Source organism: Drosophila albomicans, chromosome 2L (assembly GCF_009650485.2).
Source record: "Drosophila albomicans strain 15112-1751.03 chromosome 2L, ASM965048v2, whole genome shotgun sequence".
Lineage (NCBI taxonomy): Eukaryota > Metazoa > Arthropoda > Insecta > Diptera > Drosophilidae > Drosophila > Drosophila albomicans.
The window spans coordinates 17545187-17572305 of NC_047628.2; the positions used below are offsets into that span (position 1 = coordinate 17545187).

General features: G+C 40.5%; 1 long non-coding RNA gene across 1 annotated transcript in view; it reads left to right on the plus strand.

Moving 5' to 3' along the window:
- Positions 1–27119, plus strand: part of LOC127565122 (uncharacterized) — a 216065-nt gene that overhangs the window by 168166 nt on the left and 20780 nt on the right. Inside the window, exons 7-8 of the long non-coding RNA XR_007954510.1 lie at positions 7186–7246; positions 21496–21535. This is a non-coding gene — a long non-coding RNA (uncharacterized LOC127565122). The remainder of the gene's footprint in view (positions 1–7185; positions 7247–21495; positions 21536–27119) is intronic.

The window sequence follows — 27119 nt, forward strand, 5'->3', positions numbered from 1 at the left end:
TCGACAAGTGTTGAGGGAGTTTTCAGGGAGAGAGACGCAGTTGTAGTTTTGCATAGAAAACCCATTTGCACGCCGTTGTCAGCGTCTGGGTCGAAGTAGTTTCCTTGCTGACTGGCTGCCTAGTTGCCTTCCTCAGCTAGGTGTTTGTTCTGCTGCTGCTGCTGCTGCACAGGAGGATAATTGACTTTCAAATCAGTTTGCTATAAATTTTTATCGGCACTTTTGATGCTGTCGCTGGCAGCACACGACAACGACGACGACGACTCCACAATGTCTGGCGTTGCCTCGCGGCGACTCCATCGACGATGACGACAACAACGGCTGCAATCAATTGCCAAAGTCAATGGGGACCGTGCTGGTGATAATTGCCAGGCGGCAATGGCTAAGGACCAAGGCAGCCAAGGACCAACGCCAACGCCAACGTCCTGGACAAAACACCACTAATGAGTTTTATTGAGTAGTTGCTGTAGGTCCTTGTCGTCCTCGTTATGCATGTGATCTCTCTCCCTCTCTCCCTTTCTCTCACACTCTCTCACTCGCTCTCCCCTTTACCCTTTACCCTTTGAAGCTGCGAATTACACCTGGGGGCACCAAAAAACGAATTTGATGACGCACGGAAGCAGTTAATCAAATCCGTAAGTGCCCCCGGCTAACTCGAGTGCTGCAGTCACTTCACACACACACACACACACACACATACATATAGAGTAATTGCATTTAGAAGCTCGCATGCTTCACTTTTGCTCTCCTTCCTCACACACACACTCACACACACATTGCGCATACGTTACACTTAAGTCTGGGACACTTTTAGCCACAAGAATCGACGAAAATAGCTTGAAATTGTAAAGGGAAATGAAAATTGGCATAAGCACGTAAATTATGTGCTGCCAATTAACAGTTCCAAAAATTTTTGCACGCAACTAAAATTGAGCAAAAAAAAAAATAGCACAACGAAAGCAAAAGGCACACAAAAAGAAAAAGGAAACGAAAAAAATAAATAAAAATATTCCCAAAAAAAGAATCAAGCAAAGACCGAAATCCACACGGCACAGACGCGACGACGAGACGCAACAAAAGCGCTGGCAAACGCATAGAAAAACATGTAAGAAATTAAGCACAAGCGGGTGTACTCGACTAGAAAATACCGCAAGCAGTCTGTGGCCAAAAGTCTGCTGTTTATTTAATTATTTTATGGATTTGTGTTGTGTCTGTCGGTGGCTTAAGCAGTCGATGCTGTGCTTTTAGAAAACTGAGTGTTCTCGACATCGATATACCTCTTTTTCTTCTTTATATTTGCTCATCAATTTATGCTCTTATTAGCAGCGACTTGTTAGCGTGCTTTGTGTGTCTTTTTTTCTATATTGGAAATTGTTTTCTTTAAAACGTACTCGATTGTCAAGTACTTCATAAATAAATTACAATTTAGTTTGTCTTACAATTATTCTATACTCAACACCTTTTACTTGAGTAGTATTTTAATAATACATTTATGCATTCTATACTCAACATTTTTTGAGTAGTAACACATTTATAATTTCAACATTGCACATTTACCAAAACTGAGTCACCAACAGAGCAGACTTTAATTCAACTTCAGCTTACAGGGTGTTGGCAAAAATGTACATATATATAAATAATTTCGTCACGACATAAGTGGCATCATTAGAGGAAGTGTGTGGCGCACTGGTTGACTGCCACCCACTCACACACACACACTCCTACACCTACACCTACTCCCCCTCACCAAGCACCCCCTCATCCGTCTCAAGTGCTTGACGTAAAAAAGTCAAATACCGAAATTGCCAAGCAGCCAAAGAAGAAGAAAAAAAAAATTTACTGAAAATGAAAATAAAGAAAAAGGAGAAATGCCCAGCCAAGTGAGCCTGAGTGAGTGTGTTGGGACAGGGGAGGGGCAAATGGGGGGCCGAATGAGTGCGAAGAAAACATGGTAATTTTTCATAAAAACCGCCAAATGCGCACACAACCCGAAGGCGAAAAAAAAATGTGAAGAAAAACCGCAGAAAAACCGGCAAAGCGGCAAACAAAATAAAAAAAAAAAAACAAGAAAGAAAATGTATATATACGCGTATATATTTTGCTGTCCTGCGCGGTTTTGGCTGCCTGCTTCTTTAGTTGCTTTGGAATGTAATTCAAAGACGTTATAGGGTGCTGAATGGGGGGCGTGGCAAGGCAAAAGGCGATGTTTATGCGACGTCTTTTGGCATTTAGGCATGCGAAATGCGTTGCCCCAAATCCTTTTTACGTGGCAGCCAAGGACACAAAACACAGCACAAGACAACGCGCCATATGGGCCGCAATTCTGAAGTTTTGTGGCCAAATAGCCGAAACCATTCAGCCAACAGCAAGATTGAGGCATGATGGAGGACAGCCACAAAAAAAAAAATCAAAAAAAACAAACAAACTTTTTACGCGGAAGCGGTGACGGAAATGTCAACAAAACGGCAACTCCGATGGGTGGCCAGTCTCCAACAGAGTGGCAGAGAGGAGGGAAGACGGAGGGCAATCCAATGGGGGATTGGGGACCCAGTCATAATCATTCCCTGCTGAAATATTATCAAATTGAGGCAATTGATTTAACCGCCAGCGGGCAAACGTTGCGCTAACAAGCCAACTCAAGTCAAGCCATAAAGCAAGCAACTTAACAAAGCAGCAAAGAACAGAGCGCCGCAGTCGCCTTTTGTCGCGCTTCTTGGCCAAACTTGAAGTGAAATATCACTCAAGTAAGACTTTGAAATTATTTATAGTTTTGTGATGAAACTATTACATACAAAGAAGTTACCACAGGAAAGGGAGAGCAAAAGGGAAAAGGCAATTTATAAAGTTGCAGTTTATGTTGTGAAACTATTCGCATAACTCACACTTTGCAAATTGTAAATACAAATAGAGATTATGAGTAATATGGCTAAAATATAGCACACATTGAAGAGAGAAGTTTAATAGTTAAATAAAAGTTTCCTCTATAAAAGGCGATTTAGCATCCAATTTATAGCAATACTTTTTACTGTAAGATACCTTCCAAAACAGTAAATGTTTTCTATTTTAAAGGCGATAGCAAAGTGATAAATTATACGTACAAAGTTAACACTTATTAGAATCTAAAACTTCACTTGTGTCTTCAAATGCCAAACTAATTATGTCAAATTTTAATAGGTATTATTTAAAGATTGTGAGAGGGAAATTTCACACCTGCAACGAGTTAAAATTAGTCCATTTGCTTTGAACACTTTTTCAAATTGATAATTACCCGATAAAGTTGATACAACGTACTTATGTCGAATGCGCGTCTTTGGCAACCTTCAAACCTACAGTTAAATTTAAAACGCAGTCAAAAATAGTGTGCAGCAAAATGTGACGATGTAAAATCGATATCGCTGTCGAGTGCGATTTGAAAGCAAATTGCGCGCCGTTGGACTGATTTAGCAATGGATTTGTGGCCCACGCCATTTGGCGCCTCTGATTTATTTCCGTCAAGTAATTGGAAGCGTTGCCAAGCTCGAAATGCTAGAGCATAATTAGTGGCATGCTCAAAAATAGACCATAAATAATCGTTGCTAACACATTCACACAGACACACAGCCATACAGGCATAGATGGAGAAAGGACAAGTATAAATAGAGGAAAGGAGTGTGCTGTGTACATTGTGTGCTTCTCTTGGGGCGTTTCTCCTCTCGTTTTCCTTTGTAGACGTGGTCGTCGTCGCTAACGCCGCAAATTGTCTAAGGCCCTGCATAAATTACTTAAATGTTTTCCCAGGAAATGAAGATGCTGCTGCTGCTGCTGCTACTGTTGTTGGGGCACAATGAAAGAGCGTTGGCAAAACGAAGGGGTAGCCGACTTGCCCGGGCAACGTGGCGTATGCGCAATTTTATTAAATTACATTCGTGTTTTGGCAAATTAATTACGAAATTATGTTGTCGTCTGGCGCCTAACGAACTACATAGATACACGAGTATCCAGCCCATTCCCATTCCCTAACCTTTCTCTCCACTTCTTCTCCTCTATATATCGTTTGCTGTTGCCTTGACAAAGCCATCGACCATGGCCAAATTCTCCTCTCACTGCGACCAACTTTCCATACATCTCACTTATCTTTGAATGTCAGTAGCAGCCACACACACACGAACATACAAACACGAGTACGAACACATCGAAAGGCTGGCTCGCATATTAAAAGTAATTTTGGCTCATTTTTGGCATATTTGCTTTGCCCGGCAGGACACTCGCCGCAGGACAACACACATTTAGTTGGAGAGGGGGGAGAGGGGGTCTCACATAACCCGCGCAGATTACTCAGCATTTCAATGTCGCTTTCGTAGCCATTATTCTGGCGTACAGCAAAAAAAAACTCACTCACTGCAGCGGGAAACAGGGAAGGACAAAAGCGGGGGGAGTAAAAGCGAACAAATCTCGGTCGCAATAAATTTGACTTTATGTTCATGGCTCGCTAACCAAATTATGTTTACAAATTATGGCAGATAGAGATGTACACAGTACCTAATTAAGCCCTTCTTCCTCTCCATCGCAAAGCTCGCACATTACTCATACGACGCATTGGCTGTTCTCCCAAATCACTGTCAAATAAATAACGTTAATTTGTTAAATCGGCTAAAGCGAATAATCCCCCCTTCCATCTTCCTGAAATGCCATTTAGCACAATCGAATCAGAATGTGAGCGAAGCGTTTGGCAAAGTTAAAAATCACATTTGCATATTGCGAACATAACAATAAGAAAACCAATGGCTTGTGACGTAAGCGAAGTCTCGAATCGAAGCACACAAGTTATGGGACAGCAAATTGAACGAGGAATAAAATAAAATATGAAGCAAGGGAAAGGACAATGAAATCAACTCACATGATGTTACTTTTGCTGCCGCTGCTGCTCTTTTTACCTGCTGACGAGCATTGTTCCTGCTCCGACAGTTTTGCCAAATTGCTGCTCGACTTGCAACAATCTCTCCCTCCCCTCTGCTTGCCTTCGCCTAGTCAATCTAATGGGGCACGCTTGGGTCCCCGGTTAAAACGCATGTGTACGCTTCATTTATGCATTCATCAATCAGCTAACCAAGTGTAAATTTTTGCATTTCCTGTAACTTTGAAAATAAAACAGAGCACCCGAGAATTTGAATTTGCACCCCAAAGTAACCAAAAAATAAAAGAAATGAAGAAAACGGCACCCAAAGTTAAATCAAACACCCTAACGCCTCCATTTCCCCCATCTCCATTTCCATCTCCCAAATGCCTGTTCACCGCATAGCTGCTTTGTCTTTTGGGCTTGTTGACGGCAGCAACCAGGAGGGGAGGGGGAGAGGGAAAGGAGCTGGTGAGCTGGGGAGCAGCAGCAGCAGCAAAGGAGAACGCCCTTCATTTATTTTATTTTGAAATATATAAATCGCACCTAAAAAGTATGCTACACTAAACTTTGATTCATGGCGCAAAGTTTTCCGTGCGCTTGAAAATTCGTTTTCCTTGGCCTTACGCACACACACACACACACACATACACCGCATACACATACACATGGACTTGCCCACACTTCCTTGCAGATGTTGCCCACAACGTTCCGGTTCAACGCTTTTTACGTGCTCAGCTGCCACGCCAAGTTGCCGCTTCCCCTGTGCCCCTCTGCCCCTAGCACCTTACACGTTGAAATTTGGCTGCTCTGGCAAAAAAAAAACAAAAACGATGAGAGAAAAAAAACAGCAAAGAAAATTTTGCAATTTTCCCTGACGCCCATTTAGCACTTGGCCATGATACGCAGTTTCTCTTTTATTTGCTGTGAAAATAATAGAATCATAAACTGAAACGGGGCGTGGCAATGACCAGAAGAGAGGGGAGGGGAGGGGAGCACAGTGCCTGCTAGCAGCAGAGACGCACGTGGTGCGCTTTGAAGTGTTTGATGAAATTTTCGACACTTAATGATAGCACACGCAACACCCCGTCAGCGAGTCAACAGCAACAACAGCAACCAGCAACAAGCACACTTTGGCTCCGTTGCCAGCAACACATCATAAACGTCAACGGCCATGCACCGCAGAAATGTTAACAATCGGAATGCGAAGCTGCAGCACTCCTCGTTGCTGTTGTTGCTGTTGACTCCGGCGACAAAGAGAAGTGAGAAAAGAGAAACGAGAGACGAGCAGAGGCGGCCGTGCAATGGACCGCCAATTTTCACTGGTAATGACATCGCTCCGGGGCAGTTGTGTGTTGCCTGGCGCCCAGTTATGGGCCTCAACTCTCTGCTCTGCTCTGCTGTCGCTGTCACACTGTCTCCTCCTGCTTGCTTGCTGACGTCCACTGTGACGTTGACTACATAAATAGCAGCCGTTGCCAGCCAGTTGTTGAGGCCCAATCTCCAAGCCTAAGCCCCCAGTGGGGAGGGAGGTCCAAACAACTGATGCAGCCAATAAAACCAACCGAGCCAACCAAAATAACTGCATGCAACAGCCACAGCAGCGTGAAAGGGGCAACAGCAAATGTCCGTTGACAGCGCGCGAACATTTTCGTTTAATACTTATTTTCAGCTGCAGCACATTCAAAACTGAACTCAAAATACTCTAGTTACGCTCTCGTAAAGCGCATTTAATGACAATCTAATAACAAAAGAGCTGCGATAATGATGATGGCATTCGATGGCTTACATCTGTTTGAGTAAGTGTCGTAATAGGGAATTGACAGGCTGCTGTTGTTGCTGGATGTATTAAATTTTAGAAAATATTTGTTTTACAAAATAAAACGCAATGAAAATAGAAACTACGAAATTAACACGGTTTTCATATTTACACATTTACAATTAAATAAACTTGTTGCTGGCAGAGTGACCGCATTAAGCAGCTGACAGTGTGGTCGCGATCCACATATCGAATTGTTATCGATAGCGACAAAGTTAGTATATTGTGCGTGTGACCTTGTAAAACGCACAGTCACACTGATCAAGCTTATCCTCGTTCTGGTCACTTTTAGTGCTTTTTCTACTTACATATGTTTTTCTACAAGTGCACAAGTGTTTTTACAAGTATAAAATAAAAGTGAATGTGTAATATCCAATATTGCTTAATATTGTAAAATGTAATGTGTAATAACATATTTTAATATGCTTACTTAAAACAAGCATATAAAAGAGCTGCTAATTAATGGAATTTTTTTTTTTGTGTATATTTTCAGCTCCCCTTTCGTCGATGGATTTAATGCCAACTGAAGAGATTTATTATGCTTAACATTACGGGTGAGTCTTATTTATATTATTGACAAACCATAAAGCGAATATACATATACTTTGTGCAATTCTTTTCACAACAAAAATGTATGGTATATGTATTTTGTATGTATGCTTGTAAATTTTTTTTGTGAATTTCACTTACCATACTAAAGTTGACAACTTCTGCAATATTTAAAGATAGCAATGCAAATCTTTTTTCTGTTTGAGCTTAACAAATTCTCTACATTACTTTCCTTCTTTCTTTCTGCTTGTGTTTAACAAATTTTCTATACTACTCTACCTATTTTACATATGTAGTCGATAGCTGCTGTTAAACATAATTCGCATACTTGATATGCAAGTCGAGTCGCATGCCATAATTATGAGACCCCAATTTGCAGGCTTGCCTCTCTGTCTGTCTCCCTTCGCTGCATCCTTTTTCCGCTTTTCGTCCTGTTGCCTGCCTGCCTGCCGTTGTCAGTGTTGGTCAACAGCTGCTGTTGTTATGGCTGCTGATGCTGGTCTTGTTGTTATTATTGTCTGTTGTTTTTGTTTATGCTGGAATTATGTTGTTAGGCGTGTTGTTGTTGTTGTTTTTGTTGTTATGAAAGCCCAGCCAAAATACGCTTACCAGCCGAGTAAAAATTGCATTTGTATTGTCGGTTCGGTTCGGTCATGCGAATAAGCGAAGCGAAGAGGCAAAAGTTGAAGCTGTTGCTGCTGTTGCTGAAGCTGAAGCGAGGCGCCAAACGGCTGCCAATTGCCAAATAAATTACCAAGCTTACAGCCAGCCCGAAAAAAAAACTAAACTAAACCGAGCACAGTTACCAAGGCTCTTAGCCACACACCCAGTAAAGTATGTGTGTGTGTGTGTGTGAGTGTGCTGGGCACAATCAACGGCAACATTAACGATATCGCCTTCAAACTGCCGACCTAACGACAAGGGCCCAACTTTAACCAAGCCGCATGTCAAACACGCAAACCCTTCAATGACAAACCCCAGCCGAAAAGGGGGTGGGGGTGAGACGTTGGGGGTTGCTTGGTTAGCAAGTGTGGCAAGTGTTGTGGGCTGAAGCCAGGTGAGCAGTTGAGCAGGTGGCCAGCTGGCCAGGTGCTGGCATTTGGCTCGTTTCCCAGTTTGCCCAGTTTCCCCAGTTTTGCTGCTTGTTGCGTGTCCACTTTCACTTCCATTTCTGAGCTCCATATACATATACTTAATTGTATGTGTGTGTGTGTGTGAGTGTACCGAGAAATTGCGGTTTGTTTGCTGGGTAATTACATTTTGGCATTTTCACCGAGCACTCTACTTTTTTCTCTCCTCTCTCTTTTGCTCTTGCTATATGTGTGTGTGCTTGGGCATGTCAGCGTGATAATTATGCGACTATAATCGCACTTTTACATGCCAGCAACAGTCGCAACTCCCCCTTCCCCATCCCCTCCCCATGCTTAAAGTCGTAGATCGGGTCTTGAAGTGTGTCCAACAATGTCTGGGACTTCGGACTCGGACCCCTCTTGATTGTGTGTGTGTGTGTGTGTGTGTAGGGAACACTTGAACCCTAAAACGAAATATGTCGAGCAGCGTCAAAAGTCAGCAGCCCCAACTAATTAACAGGCCGCAGGTACAAAGTGACCTCCATAATTCCCCTCCAAACACGGTTATACAATGATGATGATGATGATGACGATGACGATGATGATGATGGCACATCGCAAATGCCCAGCTCTGCCTTTCGCATACTACTTTCTCATACAATATTAAAGGCAAGTTGGCCGAGCTTAAACAAAAGCGAAAGGCATGTTTAATCATAAGAGCAAAAACAACATTGAAATTGTTGCCGTTGCTGCTGTGGCTGCTGCTGTTGCTGTTGCTGTTGCTGCTGCCTTTGGCAACGGCAACTTTTCTGCTAAAACTCGCAACGACAGCGCACAAAAAAGGGTTAAGTAAATATTGAAGTGAATAAAAACCATGAAAAAGGAGCCAGTTGGCAGAAAAAACACACCACGCACACATACCTAGAAAGAGAGAGAGAGGGAGAAGTAGAGAACACACAGTTAACTACTCTTTTCGGCCGTGTCGCGCTAACTGGGCGACACTGGACGTCCACCGTAACTGGGCGTGGCAGAGCGTCACAGCAGCAAGCTATAGTCGAGGCCTTGCAGCAGAGAAGAGAAAAGAACCGAGCTGAGCTGAGCAGAGTTAGCTGCAGCGGCTACCAATTAATGTCCTTGTTAGGCAGTGGCCTGTAAAATTGGCTTAAAAAATATGTAACCTTATGCGAAAGAGAGAGCCAGCTATGGCTATGGGCAAGTGTGTGTGCAAGTGTGTATGCGAGTGTGAATGTGATTGTGTGTGTGTGTGTATTTAAGTGTATTTTCCGCTTTGTGTGAAGCTGGGTTTATGCGCGGTATATTCTTTGCAATATTATACACAAAGTAAATTAAATATAAATTAAATTATATAAACATAAATGCATAAATTACAAAGAATTAAAAAAACATACTTTTTAATGCGATGCGAAAAAATATATAATTTCCAACTATATATGCATACAATTCGTTAAATGCTAAATTGAAAAATTTGTACGTTTTTTTTTCTATGCATAAATTAAGCATTTAGAACTTGCATTTTAATTTTTTAGTTTTACATTTACATTTTAAATTCAAAATATTAAGAGAATGCGAAATTCTTTTGATCAACTTAGATATTAGCACTAAATTATATTATTTTCATTTATATTTTACTTATTTATACATGCATTTCCAATCGAAAGCATAATTTTTTGAATGAATGCAAAATATAGTTTGAGAAACTTAGAAAAATTGATTGCATCAACATAGTTTTGTGAGTTTATTTATTGTGTACTCGATTATTTTTCCAATAGGAATGTTCACGACATCAACTTGTTGCAAGGAATGTACGTTATTTTCATTTCAACAACAATTCGTTTAAAAATCTAAAAATGTAGTTCGAATACATGCATTTGGTTTATTTTGAATTGTATTTTAATCAAACAAATTTTTATTTTGAAACGAATTCATGTTTAGCTGCCGTTTAAGCATTGTAGTTTTCATGATCATCCACAGTTTTATGGCATAAACTATAAATTCAGTTTCTCTTTGTATGCACAAGCACGTGTGCATGTATGTGTTAGTGTGAGTATGGGTTTGTGTGTAGGTGTATGTGGGTGTATGTGTTGTGGCTGCCAGCACAATGCAATGGTTACAGTTTCGCTTGACGTTGAAGTTGACGTTGCTTTTGCTATTGTTGGAGCTGGGATTGCTTTTCGCTTTAAGTGAAATAAAGTCCATAGTCGTATAGCGCATTTTATGGCCGAGCGACTGTCATTATTTAATTTGTGCATCGCGGGGCGTTTACTCGCATTGGTGACGCGACTCTGACATGGCAGCTTGGCAGTCTGGCAGTCTGGCAGCCCAGCTGGCTCGATAACTGAGCACTGCGAGTTGTGTGTGTGTGGCAACACGAAGGCTTTAGCCATGCACAGAGTTGAGTTGAGCCTAGAACAACTGGCTGACATGGCATGCAATCCGCATAACGAAAGGCTGTGGCCGCATCTGATTCGGATACTGATAGTGATTCTGATTCGGATTCGGCATTCAGCATATGCCAGCAGCTCAAAGCGGTTGCACGTCACGCAAAAACTGACCGAATGTCGAATCAAAAATGCAACATTTCTGAAGCCGAATGTGCCCCAAACCAAAGCACTCTTCAAGGCTGCAGGCCAAGTGTTCGAAAGAGCCAAAAAGCGAGAGAGAGGAAAAGAGAATGAAAGGGAGAGAGCATTGGCAGTAGAAGACACATGCCAACATACACCGCACAAAGCACAAATGTCCAGGGACATGAAACAATAACAGCAGCAGCAAAACAGGAATCCAGCGGCTGGGACGTGCATGTGGCATGTCGAAGGTGGTGGCAGTGACGGGGAAGAGTGAAGAGTGTGGAGGGGGAGGGAGTGAAGCAATAACCGCAGGGCCAGAGAGCAAGCCAAGGCAAGCCAACTGCCAGTGAAAGTGGGCGAAAGTTATCAGTGTTTGTGGGGTGAAAAAGGGTGCTGCGAGGGGAATCTAATCTGTAAGCATAAATTCCAATCATTTTGCAAATGGAATGTGCAAATGCAAACCAATAAAACCGCAAAACACAACACAGCAAATGGCAGGCGATTGAAGCAGGAGCAGCAACAGCAACAGCAACAACATCAGCAGCAACAGCAAACTCAGACAGCAACCAGGAGCAGTAGAGGGACAAACAGGACTCGTAAAGGGAACTCTGTCAATAATACCAAAATGGTAGCAAACAGTACGTGCGGTTCACAATCTCATCTAGCGGATTCTCAGGGTCAAGTGAAGCTTTTGACCAACATTATCATCGGTTTGTCTTTAGGTTTTATGCTGCAGCCAAAAACTGCAAAGCACAAAACTGCAAACTGCCAACTCTCAACTGAAAACTGAAAACCAAAAACTGTTTCTTGCTTCACTCGCACACTTGTAACTTGCAATGGCATTGTTAATGAACTCGACTGCAGCTGCAGCTGCTTTTGGGACCCTGACTGCGAATGGGAATGGTTAATGAGCGGCTTGATTCACCACAAAAAGCTAGGCACTTGGCCAAAGGGGAGACAGAGAGGAAAAAAGGAACAGAGAGAGAGAGATCATTTTCATAATTTATTTATTAAAGAAAGTTTCGTGTGCTGTGTGTCTATTAGTTTAAGCCATGCACTTGGGCATTTTCAAAGAGAAGTTGGGTTGCTCTTGGGTGCTTGACTAATTGCGGTCAATGAGCTGATGAAGCTCCCTAGTCAAGGTGAGATTTTAGAGTATCTCAGGGTTATAATTGCTGTGGAAACTTGACTAAAATTCTCATCATATTTTTGAAAGCTTAGATAAGGAATTTCATTTAAAACCTGACATAGACACATTCTTGTGTTTAGCTTTAAGACTAACTGCATATTTTTGCAATTACTACACTTCTATTCTTCTTCTTCTATTTCAATTAAAATTAAATTTCATTTACTTTAAAAACAAACAATAAAATTCTTCAAATACTTAAACTTTTCAGACCAATTGTCAACACTTTCAGTCATTTTCATTACCTTTCAAATTAACTGAAAATATTTTCAATTGACTAACGAACTTTGTTTAATTTATAACATTTTAATAATCCTAATCAAAAATCGTTCCACTACCTAAACTTTTCAGACAAATTCAAATTGTCAACTCTTTCATTGAGTTCAAATGAACTGCAAATATTTGCAATCATTCTCTTATCTAAATATGCTAAAGACATACAATAATTTATAGAATTCATAATGAACTCTTAAAATGAAAATAAATGAACTTTCATTAAATTTAAAAATAAACAATATAAATATACATAGTGAAACTCTTTTGACAAGTGCAAATTGTCAACATAATTTTGTTTCGTTGTTTGTTGTTTCGCATAAAAGTGTTTTAATGTTTATGTTTTGGTATTAACAAACAGAAATCACATTTTTGTTGTCGGTTGCGACAGCAATCTCTTTCATTTAAATTTAACTTGATTTTTGAATTAGAATTTTCGCATTTTCATTTCAATTCCGTAAATTAACTTCCTTTTAAGTTAATTATCAAATTAGACAGAAAACAATTTTTTCTCTCTGGCTGAATGTGTGTGTCTGTGTGTGTGTGCAGGCGGTAACAAAAGCGACCTTCAAGCCAATTGTGAACACGGCTTTGACAGCTCCCGACAAGGACTTGCTCTCTCCATCTCTCTCTCTCTGTCTCTAGATCTAGCTCAAAATGCCTATGGGTGTGGCTGAGGATGCGGATATGGATGTGGAACGCTACCCTCGTCGCTCTCTCCGCTGAGTGACATGCATTTTGGTCTCGAAATATAATTAATGATTTGCTACGCCTACCAATTAAAAGTGTCAAAAGCAGCAAACGGCAGCAGGACCCAAAAAATGCCAGTGTGTCTCGTGGAAGGGCAGAAAATTCGGTGCGGTGCGGTGCGGTTGCCTCTAAAATGATTTTCACCCATGAAAATTTCTCACTCAGATTTCGTCTCTCCTACCTTTTGCTCTGGCGCAGGTTAATTGAATTAATCTCGTCAGCATTTAAATTTCAACAGTCGAGAGTCAAAAGATGACGGAAAAAGTGTTGCAGGGGGCAGGCAAGGGGACAGGCAAAGGGAAGCTGTTAGCTGAACGGCTGAGTAAGTGCTGCCATATTTAAAGCGAACCCTTTTTACACGTGCAATTAAAAGCCATTTTTACGAGCAATTTGCGAAATATGATGACAACGATGACAGACAGTGTGCTGCTGTTGCTGTTGCTGCCGCTGCTGCCTGAATATAATAATGACAATAACAATGTCATCATCGCGATTGCTATTGTTAAAGTGATGATGCCATTCCGGCATTGTAACTGTAATTGTTAACCTTGCCATGGCCGCCATTTGCAATTGAAACATCAAAAAATGTGTGTAACGCCCTTTAGACAAATAGATATCGCAGAAAAATGGAGTGCAGCCCCATCCCCCCTCTCTCTTTGTCTCTCTATCTCCTTTCCTCAGCTAGAGTTACACATTCAACGCGCCATTCGTGGTGCGAAATTCCTTTGACATGTAAAACATCTCATGGAATGCATATCGACAAAAAAAAAAAAAAAATAGAAACGAAGAGTACGAGAGTTGCCAAAAAATAAAATGCGCAAAAAATCGAAAAATACTCGAAACGTTGCCGAAAAAATGGCAAAACAAATTGAAATGCATGTAAAATTCAAATGAGAATTAAAATACGAAACCTATTTGCCCTGAAAACAGGTGCGAAAATTAAATAAAAATCATTTTCCATTTCGGTTCTCATTTTTTTCTTTTGCTTTACATTACTTCAATGTAGAAACTGACAAAGCGAATATGCAATACAGTTGTAAATTTTGGCCTTTCAGTTTGTTTTCGTTATTCATTTTTTTGTTTTTTTTTGCGTTTTTTTTATTTTTGTTTGGCTGTGGCTGTTGTTAGTTATTTGCCTTTACCGTGTTTGGTTGTGTGTGTTTGTTGGACTGCTAATTGAATATTTACACATGTCTAGCACATTCAACGTGTTGCTAAAAATTAGTTACCAAGCGGAACTATCAGTGCATGTAAATTAGGCTAAGTGCATGGGAAAAACTACAAAACTAATACGAGAATTTTGTATTTTTTTCGTATTTAGTCCAATTCCATTAGCATTAAACGAAGATACACCTTGAATTAGCTGTTATTAGAGACGGAATTTCATAATTCCATTCACTGTTTATAAAGTAAAAAATATAAAACAAAAAGATTAAAGTTTTATAGAATAACAAACAACAAAATTAGTCTGCCTTCATAAGCACTGCTTGCATCGTCATGATAGTATAGCACTGCTTGCAACTTTGCATAGCAAAGCAGCCAGCTTTTGTTAGTTATACTTACGATCGCACTGCTTTCAAGAGGCTGAACCATTTGATAGCCACATTTTATTGGTTTCATTGCCAATTCAATCAAAGTGGCAAAACAAATTATTATAAACATTTCACTATCTTCTCAACTATAATCCTTTAAAGAACCTTAGACCTAGTCGAGCTCTTTTAAGCGCTCTGCTGAGCATAACAACAATACGACGCATATTGAAAACGCATGTGGAGAGAAAGCAAAACGAAATCGAATTTCGTCCCCCTCTTCTTGGAATTGCAAACTAACAATATTGAGTGACTTGGGCCCAAGCCAAGGAAACTAACTAATCCTTTTTTGCACATTTGGCTCTTTCATTTTTGTATTTTTTTTTCTTCTCTGCCGTTGTTGTCGTTGTCCAATGGCAATCGAAGCGACCAGAACGAAAATGTCATCATCAGCAGCTTGGCCCAGCTGCCCTTCTCTCTTCGCCCCCTGCTGCTCGACCGCTAACAATCCGATCCATTGCAACTCTTCGAATCTGGCCCCACACACAGTAAGAGAGAGAGAGAGAGAGAGAGAGAGAGGGAGAGTATAGTGCCACTCAACGTAACTTTTTATGTGCAACATAGCAGAATGATTGTGTTCCGTTCCAGAAATATCAGCACAACAAGCACGACAACAACAGCAAACAGAACTATAACAACTGTAGCAATAGCAACAACGACAACCACAACAACAACAATGAGAACGACTACAACAACATCTTAAGCCATTTCGCATAAAATTTCACACACCATTTTAGCCAAGTGCCACATTACCTGCACACAAGACGGGACTCAACTGAACTCGACTCGACTCTACTCGACTCCTTTCGACCTCAAACCTGGCTGAGAAACCCAAGCAGCCCACCAAACCCTTCTCCCCCTCCCCATATATGGGGAGGAGAATAGAAACCCAAAAGCAAGAAAAATAAAATGCTGGGAAAATGTTGAAAAACACGAAACTGAACATAAAAATACCTTTTGACACATGCAAGCCGAAGCAAAGCAAATGGGAAGGAATAAGGCAAGTAAGGAGAAAGTAGAGAAAGAAGGAAAGTAAGTGGAGTAGCTAGTGGCAGCTTAAAATCAGCGTCAACAAGAGCAAGGCTGAAATGGCGGTGGCCAACACGAGTCAAGCAACAACAACACACACAAAAAAAATCTTGAAAATCGCATTTTAAGAAGAAGTTCGTGTGGCTATAACGGAAAATCTATAAACACACACAAACAAACACACAAACGGAGAGAGAGAGCCATACAGCTGGTTACACACTTGCAACTAGATGTGAATGGGGGGGGGAATACATGGAATTGAAGCTTGAAATGGACGAGGACTACTCTCTGTTTGTGTCCTCACAAACAGCCAGCACAGCAAAGCATGTTGGCCCAATCCAATACAATTTTAACGATAATGCGAGCCAAGAGCGAGCCAAACAAAATTGATATGGCCAACAGAACGGGGTATTAAACGAGCACAACACACACACACACACATATGTAGCTATGCATTGACACATACACACACAGAAATACATTTGGACAATGCAATGTTCTTACGCTCTGTTTGTCTCTCTGTGAATGCAAATGAAAATATCACGTAAATGATGTAGTTGATGGAGATGAAGTTGAAGTAGGAAAAGTAGTTTGGCATTAATGAAACATGCCTAAGAGTGAGAATACGAACCCAAATACGAATTCGAGTACAAATACAAATTCGAATATTGAGTTTCAAGCACTATTGTTGGCTTCATTAATGCATTCATAGTCGAAACAATGAAGAAGAAGGAATTTTTAAGTGGTTTTGCGATTGCGAAGCTGCCTAATGTAAAAAGTTGACCAAAAAAGCCAAAACTCTTTCCAACTGCACTTACGAAATTGTCTGATTAAACGTTGGCAAATGACTATTTGAATATATGGGAGTTGCCTAAACAGAAACTGAAAATCAAAGCATTAAGGAATATTGGAATATGTAATATCAAACAAGTAAGAAACCTACAGTCGACTGTGAGATACCCGCTACCCATTTTTTATAAAAAAAAAACGTTGTGGTTTTCTTCTGAAATTAATATATGTATGTATGTACATTGAAATATACCAAAGACTACATTTGGCGTATTAATATATAACTACACTGAAAATATACCATAGAGTGCAAAATATACCAAACAGTCAACCAAAGCAACTAAAACCCGTAGTATTTCTTAAAAAACTCCTATAATTTTTAACCGATCGTAATCAAATTCTCAGGAATCATTAAAACTATAATTCTAATTGTCAGTACCAGCATTCCAATCCCAATTCTTCTTATATAAATCAGCAGTTTATCCCGTAATTTCATTTTATTCAACTCTGTACATACTTCATAGTCGAATAGTGAATATTTGAATTCTTCAATATGGTATTCTTAATGCTTCATTCATGCTGTTCTATAAATTGAATTTGTTATATGATTTACATAGAATTATTTGCAATCGCTTGTGTGCAAATAATGCATGTGAGCAAAGCGAATAATGCGAGTACTTCCTCAGACAACAACAAGTGCAAAGTGACCCAGTCTCAAAGGTGCCAAGCAAAGCTACCTCAACTCAAACTCATACCATTGCACTTCCTCTTCCGCTCTCTCTTTTGTCTGTGAGTCTCTTTCGTACTATTGCAAACTTGGCACAGAGACACGACGATACATTGTTGCCATAACAATTCGCAACGTAAGCCCAATCCGACAACCAAATAAGACCAAGCAACAACAAATTATGACAACAAATTGCAAACAAACAAGCAACAAACAAGTGAATCACCTTTAACGCTTCCTTTTGCACTTTTAGTTTACCGCAGCGTCGCCTTTTCCAATGGAGTGGTGCAGCTCCTGCTGTTGCTGCTGCAACTTCTTGTGGCGGCTCCTGTTGCTGGCAACTGGAAAAAGAAGTGTAAGCAAGTGCCAAGTGCAGAGCAGAGCAGGCAAGGCACAGGACTGTGCTTCTCGTCTTGTCATAACTTCAGTGGTTGCCTTCAAGGCGAGCAGCCAGCCAGACAGCCTGAGAGACTAAGAGACAGAGAGACAGACAGACGGACAGTCAGACAGGCATTGACAAAACTGCACAAGCGAAATGAGAGTGTAGAGTGTCGGGGCCTAAAGACCGAGACATGCATGTCAAAGGACAGCGACAATGAGAGAGTGTGTGTGTGTGTGGGTGTCTGTGTGTGTTGCTTAACACTCAAAAGCGGAAGTAAGCGTCATGTTGCTGCGGTTGAGAATGAGGCACCAAAAGCAGCCAGCAACAAGAAGTGCCAACTGTAGAACAGCAAGTGGCAAGTGGCAAAGTGGCAAGGATAATGTTGAGGAGAGAAGGAGTGAAAAGGAAGGCGACAGAAGTTTGTTTTCTTGCAGCGCATGACTGGCATTTGTGTCTGCTGCTGCTGCTGTTGCTGTTGGTGTGGCTGCTGGTGTTGCTGCTACTGCAATGACAGCAAAAACCAAGACAGCAAGAGCTACAACAACAACAACAACAGCGACAACAACAACAACAGCTGCTCGACAGGTGCGCAACACAAACCGACACAAAAATATCACTTTAAAGTTTCGTGCTCTGCCTGTCGCTCTGCTAGTTTCTGACATGAAATTGCATTACATTTCGCACAGCCAACGGCAAATAGCAGCAACAACTACAACAGCAGTAACAGCAACACCAACAACAACTTGCTGCAACAGCAACATTAGTCGCAACACAGAAGCTGCCAGAGGCAATGAGTTGGCGTTGCGTTTGCTGTGAATTGTCTTATTTTGGCAACTGTCATTTGGTTTTTGTCTCACAATGAAGTGTACAAATTAGTTGGCCTTGTCACAAACAGCAACACCAACAGCAACAGCAACAACAACTTACCTCTCTTCACCTCGCCCTCCCTTGCCACGCCCTTAGCTTGAGTTGGCCAAAAAAAAAACCTTTAAGCGAGTTTTCATCGATCCGCCAGCAATTACGTGCAACGCTCTGCGGAAACAATTTATCAGGCTAGCCAACAAGACTAAACTAGTAGCTAGTCGACTACCGAAAAATGCTGCTTCTTCTATTTGCCCCATCATCTTCATCCTTTGTCAAACACTCCCTACGCCCCCTCCCCCGAAAGCTTGCTTTATCGACCCCTTGCAAAACATCGCAATTCGAAATGTATGCCCAAAGTGCATGCCAAAGGAAATTTTCTTTAACAGCAGCAACAAACAAGCAAAACAGCAACACGCAAACATGCTGCGAATTTTGAATGCTCTTTAAAAGAGATTTAAAGTTGGTAGGCAACAATTTTATTGGTCTTAAATTATGATTGTCAGTGAAACTTCAACCTGCAAGTATATTAAAATAGTTTCTTAAATATCAACTATTTTGTTGTGTCATTGAATTATTATGATGATTGATTTATGGCAATTACGAAATCAAATTAACAGCTTTTAATTGGCCAAGTGAAATTCATTTTTTGTGTCTTTTAATGCCTATAGCTTACTTTATCTTATTTTACTATCGAACCATATTTGTCCTTACTGTGTAATTATGCATTGAGGCAGTTATCACCTAATCCTTTAAATACTCTGCGTTTAAAATGATTATTGTCTGAGTTGCTCACGGCAAGAAATTGTCACTACATTCGTACTGTATTTAAATTAACAATTCTTTCGCTCTTAGCACTTAAAGAGTGCAAAAAGTTTTGTTTGCTTTGTCAAGCAACTAGCTTAGCTAATATGCCCCGCAGCAAGCAAACACTTTACAAAACAAACAAAAAGAGCCTTGAACTATGGCAATACAAACGGACACTCGACACTCGGTGCTGGTGCAATGAACTCTTGACCCGCTCCCCTTCAAGTCCTTTGCTCACTCCCCGTATTTCTTCTTCTTCTGTACTGCTGCAGCTCTCGCTAAGCAAAACGCCCACATCAACTAAATGTGTTTCGTCGGTTGCAGCAGACTTTGATGAAAGAGAAGAGACGAGTTTGGTGGAGTGAAAATGAGGCGAGGGGAAAGAACTATCTGTGTGTATGTGCATGGCCTCACTTGAACTGTGTTGTGTTGTGTTGTGTTTAGTTGGCCAGTTTCGCTTGTCGCTGGCTCGTTGGCTGCCAAATCGTCACATCATTACTTATACGCTTGCCCAAAATATAGTGCTTTGGCCATTTACGTTTGCCCCCCCTCCACCCATTTCTCTGCAATGGACTTTTAGAAGAGAGGACTATGGACAAATTGAAAACTGGCTAAGCAAAATGCACTTAGCACACTAAACTCAAACCTCAACTCGGACTCGTATTTGAACTCAAACTCGGGGAAAACCCAATTGCACTGACAACCGGAAAATTTATAGAGCACGCCACGTGGAAGACGATGAAGATTGTGAACTGTGGACGACGACGACGAGACGATGCAACAGAAAAGAGCGATGAGAGCGATGCAAACGGGCAATTTGGCAAAAGCCAGAAAGTCGAGTTAGCTGCAAATTCAACACACAGCGGCGTGAGTGAATGAATGACTGAGTCTCGACTCTTACGACGAGTGTTCGTCTCTCTCTGTTTCTCTCTTGTCTGTTGTCTGTTGTCTGTCTAATCGTTTGGGGCTGGGGGTTAAATTAACACGTATACGCCGTGTGGCGTACAAGATTTTTGTCTGTTGTCTTGTTGAGCAATTGGCAGGCAGCAGCAACACTCGGGAACAGTTGCTGCAACTCTAACTCTAACTCTAACTCTAACTCTACACCTGCCTCATACTTTGTGGCGTCTTTTTGCCACTTGCAATGCGCACGTTTTATGGCCACAATTTCACAGTTAGCCAAGCCAAGCCAAGCCAAGTCAAGTGAAGTAAAGACGCGGCAAAGGAATGGAAGAGCAAGGCGAGGCATTCAGGCAACCAGTTAAGGTGCCAATATTGTTGTTAACTGCTGATAGTTGCTACCGATTGCTGATGTTGCTGTGCTGCTACTGTTGCTGCTGTTGCTCGTCGTGTTGCAATGTGCCTTGGCAATGCAATGCGGCAAATGCGATTGCCATTTGCTTGTGCCACTGCTCCTTTCATTTGCCCCTCACTCTCTTTTTTTCTCCTCAGTCTGCTCACAATTTTTATTGCAATTCGCTTCGTCGTCGTCCTCGTCCTCATCGTTGAGGCCACTCAGCAAACGGCAATGGCAACAGCAATACGGGGGAAATAGAGCACACAGGGAAAATGCCAAATATACGAAATACGAAAATACATTTTTAGTTTCTAATCGACGCGCGTTCATCGCATAAAAATAATGCAATAAACGATAATCCCGCCAGCCAGCTGCATTTTTGCCTTTTGTCCGCCTGTTGATAATGGCTTGTTTATGGTCTCAATGCGAATCTATAAAACAGCTCTCTCTCTTTCTCTATACGGGTGTATTTATCCACATACATAAATAGCTAGGTAAGTGTACATTTGCACATTTCTTTTTCCAAGTGACTTTTTAAGTAGAGCAGCATGTTTGTTAAGTCTTTAATTAAGTTTATTGTAGCATGCAAAACATATAATATGCTTTAAAGCAAGCTCGTAAAAGGATGTTCTCAATGTGAATATAAGTTAGAAGTTAGTTCATGATCCAATTATATACAAAACTTTGCTGCCTTAACAATCCTTTTTAGGAAGCAATAAATTCACAGAGAGAGCGACTATAGAATTATTAAAAGAGTGCTAATTTTCGGTATGTTATTTTATATAAATTACAAGGAAATTGAAATGCTTGAATACTGAATAAAATATATTCGATTAGTGAATTCTTCCAACTGAAGTTCTTTTTAATAACATTCTAATATCATATATGCTTATATTTTATTACTTACAGTTCACTTATTGCTGCAGAACTTTTGTGGAGAAAAATAGGGGTAAGTAGAACTATAAAAATTAATATTTGATATTGTTGGATTAAATGCTAACCTTTAGAATAATTAGAAAACCGATCACCATTTATCATAACGATATATTCTTCACTTCGCCCAAATGTATTCTCAAGCTTATTAACTACAATGAAATTAGTCAATTTTTCTCTTAAACTCAATATTACACTTAGAAAACTTAAGAGTATTCAAGCAGTCGTTAAACCATTCAGTCCTTAGTCCGCTAGTTAATGTATCTCTTCTTCTGGCCCTTTACGGAAATGATATACAAAATTATGAGATTACTTTAAATGGCAACAATCTGTTTATAAATTGAGACATTATTTGAGTTCAGTAGCTGTATGCAAATCTTAAGCTTTACCTGTTTTCATCTTCGCCATTTAATGAACTTTGCTTAGAGACTTTGTCGGGTGGCATCAACAACTTAAACAAGTAAAACAAAGAAAATAGAAAATAGAAAATAAAGAAAGCAGCAGCAGCAGCAGTTATCTAGAAACTGAGAACTGCGAACTGAAAAATGGGCTACAAGAGCTCTCTGCAAATGATAAACGGCCCAGGCTGATGGAGCCAAGCAAGCTGAAGACTATGACAATGTCAGAGGCGCTTACAAGTGGTGAATATGCCAACAAGCGGTGGAAAGGGGAAGGAGAAGAGAAATTAGGATCGGAGGAGTGAGAGATGCGATGGAGGATATGCTGCTGCTGTTTGTCCTTCTGTTTGCCAGTTTGCCAGTTTGTGGCATTTTGTGCGCCACGCGAAATTTAACAGCACAATAAAACACATCAAATAAATTTGCACAGCAAAATTTTAGCTTATCAGCGAGGCGTGGCAAACGGGAGGCGGCAGGGTAAACGTAGGCCAAAGTTTCTATATTTTGTGTGTGTTTGGTTGTTTTTTTCTTTTGCCGCGAGAGATTTAATAGCAAGTTGATAAGCCAAGTGGCAGGAGGAGAGAAGGTGGCATTGTAGAATGCTCTAGTGGAACCGCTTTAAACTCGCTTACGGTAATAAACTCACCGAGGCGTGGTGCTATTTTAAATCTAAATAGACCCGTCGAGCCAACTTGAATTTATTTTACGATAGAAAAAAAACAACGACAACGACGATGCCGAGCAAACGAAGAAGCGCAAAAAATCAACAACGAACTGAAAACAATGGTTGGCAGAGAAAAAAAAGAAAAAAAATACCGCAGCATGCATAATTTCGAATGCTTTGCGGGCTGCCGACGCAGCCACATTATGCAACATTCCTTTCAACAAACACACACACATACACACAGAGAGTGAGAGGAAGGGGTCGGGAAATGAAGCGACCTCAGTGACTCGACCACACGCTCATTATGATAATAATAATGCGAGGCTATTGGATGACAGAACGGGGTAGGGAATGAATTCTTATATTTTTTCAGTTTTTCTGTGTTTTCTTTTTTTGTTTTTGGTAAGCGGTCGAATGCTCTCCAACGGTCAAAGCCCACAACAACAATTAAAATGTTATTAAGCGCCCAAATTTATGCAATGTGCGAACGTATAGCTCAGCTCAGCTGGGCCAAAAATTCTATCTACAACTACAAAACAACAGCTCCACCTCCGAGACTGTGCTGCCAACTATGTTACAATGAGTTGGCGAAAAGAGAAAGAGTAGGAGAGAGAGAGAGAGAGGACCAAGCCATAATGACAATGGCTAAAACTAAACTGAACCTGGGACAACGAAAATGAAATATGTACACACATGCCACAAAAGTACTACACACAAAAAAAAAAACGAATCTATCCTTGCATGTGGAAAGAGAGAGATAGAGAGAGGGAGGGAGGGAGGGGCAGCCTGCAAGCATGCAACACATTTGGGATTTGTTGATTATCAACATACACTTGGGACTATTACAACAATAAAGAATACGAATAACAATAGAAATGTTTACATGTTTCGTTTGTGAAATAAAAATGCAAAGAGTCCCATAAAGCATATGCAAATGCAAAAGACAATTAGCAGGAGGCGGCAGCAGGTCTATAAAACCAAGTACAACTCTCTCTCTGCTCATTTAAAAAAACAATTTGGACAATAAACACGATAATGTGATAAAGTAAATTATAAACGCAAATGCGCAAAGCAATCTACTCTGCAAAAAGTACAATCAACGAATGGAAAAGCCAGAGAAAAGCAAAAATATTTCTGAAACTCCATCAATGCCATTTGAACTGCTTGTAACTGCTTTGAACTGCTTGCAATGCATTCTTCTAGCATTCCAAGCTCTTTTAGAAAAGTGTGAGTTACCATAAAGCTTAGCCTTAGATATTATTTGTTTTATTCAAAGCTATTTCAAATTACTTCAACGGAACGAAAGTTTTGCACGCTGTCTACTGACAAGTTTACTGCCTGAATTTGTATGATGAATGTCCGTTCATTGAGGCAATTACTTTACAGGTGAATCGCAGCAAATAAACATGCAAGAAGTTCGTGAAAGTGATATAAAGGAGTCAAAGTAGTAAAGTAAAGAGAGAGTAATAACAAAGTTTTGATGTTATACAGCAGTAAAATGTGCGTAGATTATCGATATAATAATCAAGGATATATGTGTTTTATAAGAGAATACTTTAAGCTAGACAATGAATACAGAAGAGATTTTACAGATAGACTCTTTAAGAAAATCAATGGAATAGTTGAGTTAATGAATATCATCAAATAAATCACCTCCACTGAGGAATTTATTGCTGTAATTTATGATTCATATACATAAGTTTCAGACACTCGCATGCCAAGTAAAAATTGCAATGTTAACCACAACACAAAAAAACAGCTAAATGAAATAGTTAACAAATAGTTAAACTTGTCTAAAAATGCAGCCACTTAATGAACTACTTTAAATAATTTTCCAACTGAAAATTATTTTCATTTACTAAACTTTGCCGTCGACCGAGCAACGCCCAAGTCAGCGTCTGTTTGCCCCTACTCCTCCTTCCCTGCACCCACTTGCTTGCCACACAGTGGCTGCTGCCACTTCTGTTACTGGCTGCCGCCTACTGCTACAGTGGCAACTTTCACATCGTTAACAATTTGGCAAGATTTAAAAATGTCGAGGTGGTGGGGAGCGCGGGGGAGATTGAAGAAGACTTCCAAATAAAAATATCACTTTACTGTGTCGCCCAAGTCGCCAACGTCTCTGCCAAGGACGGGGTAATTTATCAAGACAAAAAGCAAAGCAGAGCAGAGCAGCAAGCAGAGCAAGGCAGAGAAGCAAGCAGTGAGAGTGAGCGAGCAAGCGAGCGGCTAACGGAGATGAAGATGGAGATTACGATGACGATGACGATGGAGATGGAGATGGAGATGCAGAGTGAAAGAGATGGAGATGGAGTGCACATGGATACAGAGAAGAGATGGCAGCAGCAGATAAAGCAAAGCAAAGCGAAGCATTTCACCAAGCGTTCCTTCGTTCTTATAGGTGTGTCTGTGTGTGTTTATGTCTGTGTGTGGTGGGGTGACGCTACACTGAAGGGGGCTCGGCGGGGGCGTGGCAACTTTGGCGAGCTCTCTTCTTTGGTTACTTTCTTAATTTCATTTGCGACGCTGCCGCCAACGTCGACGCCGACGGCGACGCTGACGCCAACGCAGACAGTCGACAACTTTGCTGCTGCCTTTGCTGTTTTGTTTTTCAATTTCGCCATGGGAAACTTTACCAAATACATCTCAAAAGCAGCAGCGACAACAACAACAACAACAACAATATCGTAAGCAACAGCAGCAGCGTCGACGAAGACGAAGACAACAACAAAGATGTGCAAAGTTTCTATTAAAACGGATTTAATTATGTAATGGAATCATGATAAATTTCGCGCAACGTGAAAAGTGTTGGCCAAGGCTACCAGCCAAGTACCTGACACAAAGGCCGAGGCAACCAGAACCAGAAAACAAAAACAACAACAACAACAATAAGACCATACAGCAACAGGAGCTGAACAGCGAAGCAGTTCCCGAAAAGGGGTTACAAGATGAATAACTAGATGAATAGGCAGACAGACAGTAGGTAGACGAGATACGAGATACGAGATACGAGAAGGCGAACGAGCGACGCAGCAACAGCAAAAGCAAAAGCAACTGCCAAATATCTTGAAAGTTTCAAGACTTTCATTTCATGCTTATGATTAACGCGAGAACCAAAAATACGGATGGGTTGTGCTCAAAGTGCTATTAGAGATGCTTAAACAGGGGACGATAATTTACAGTTACACCACTAGAAACTACGGTTAAAGTGTCAACATTATACTGATAAAGAGTTTATCTATATATAGTATATCTTTCTCAATATCTACATTATCTATATTCTATATTCTGAATTATATTTTTCATTTTCTATAAACCATATTACGTATTCTATGTTCCATACCTCATATTCTATATTCCATTTTCTGTATTCCGTATTCCATACTCCAAATTCTATATTCCTGATTCCATACTATTATATACTATACTCTATCTTTTATATTCTTTATTCCATATTCCATATTTCATATCCCATATCTCATATTCCATACTTCCTATTTTATATTCATTCCATATTTTATCTTGCTGATTCCATATTTCATATTCCATATTCCTGATTCCATATTATTTAAATTATATTCTCTCTCCTTATATTATATTAAATTTCTTTTCTATATTACATATATATATAATTAGCTCTCTACTCACTTTACAACCTTTCAGGATAATATTAAATTTCTGGAAAAATTTTAAATTAATTCCGACAAAACACAAAGTGCTTTTTCTCGCTTTTCCTCGTTCGCTCGTTACAGTTTAAGTTGCAGCCTTAAGTTTCAATTAAAAACACATTATCTAGCAGATATGGTATGTGTATATGTATGTATGAACTACATAGCTGTAAGCCAGCCCACATGTCAAGCTTTCTTTTCACTTGGCTGTGGTAGTGTGAACATTCTCTTTGGTTGGCACTGGCCACTGGCAACTCGTTCTCTCGCTCTCACTGACAACTCACTTAAACTGCAATAAATAACGCAGAAAAAGGTAAAAACAGGCGACACACCTGACAACACCTCCAAACGTACCCTTCTCATCCCCCCTGAGCCGCCATCACTTGAGCATCTCTATCTCTCGCTTTATTCTGTTTGCCGGGCATCAGGTTTTCGTTTTGTTGTAGTTAGACCCGTTGCGGACTTAGGATAGCTGCATCGCTGATAAGGCTCAGGCCCAAGTGTCGAGCGGATTGGCAATCTCGCAACCCTTCGCAAATCCCCAACAAAACGCAACGAGCATTAAAATAAAATTAATTCCCCTTTTTTTTTTTGTTTGTTATACTTTTGTATACATATATATATTTTGCCTTTGCGGCAACACGAACAAAATGGCAAAACGATTGACTATTAAAAAGGATAAGGCATAATATTTTTCGCATTTGGCGGTAGCCGTAGCAATGGCGGTGACGATGGCGGTGGCGGTGGCATCGCTGGTGGCGTCAGTTGGCCCACTCGTCACGTAAATGTAAGAAAAATAGTTTACGGCCGGGACTTATCTGGCAAAAGCCAATAATGTTGCCTTTAAAATGACAAAGCTGCCGGCACACA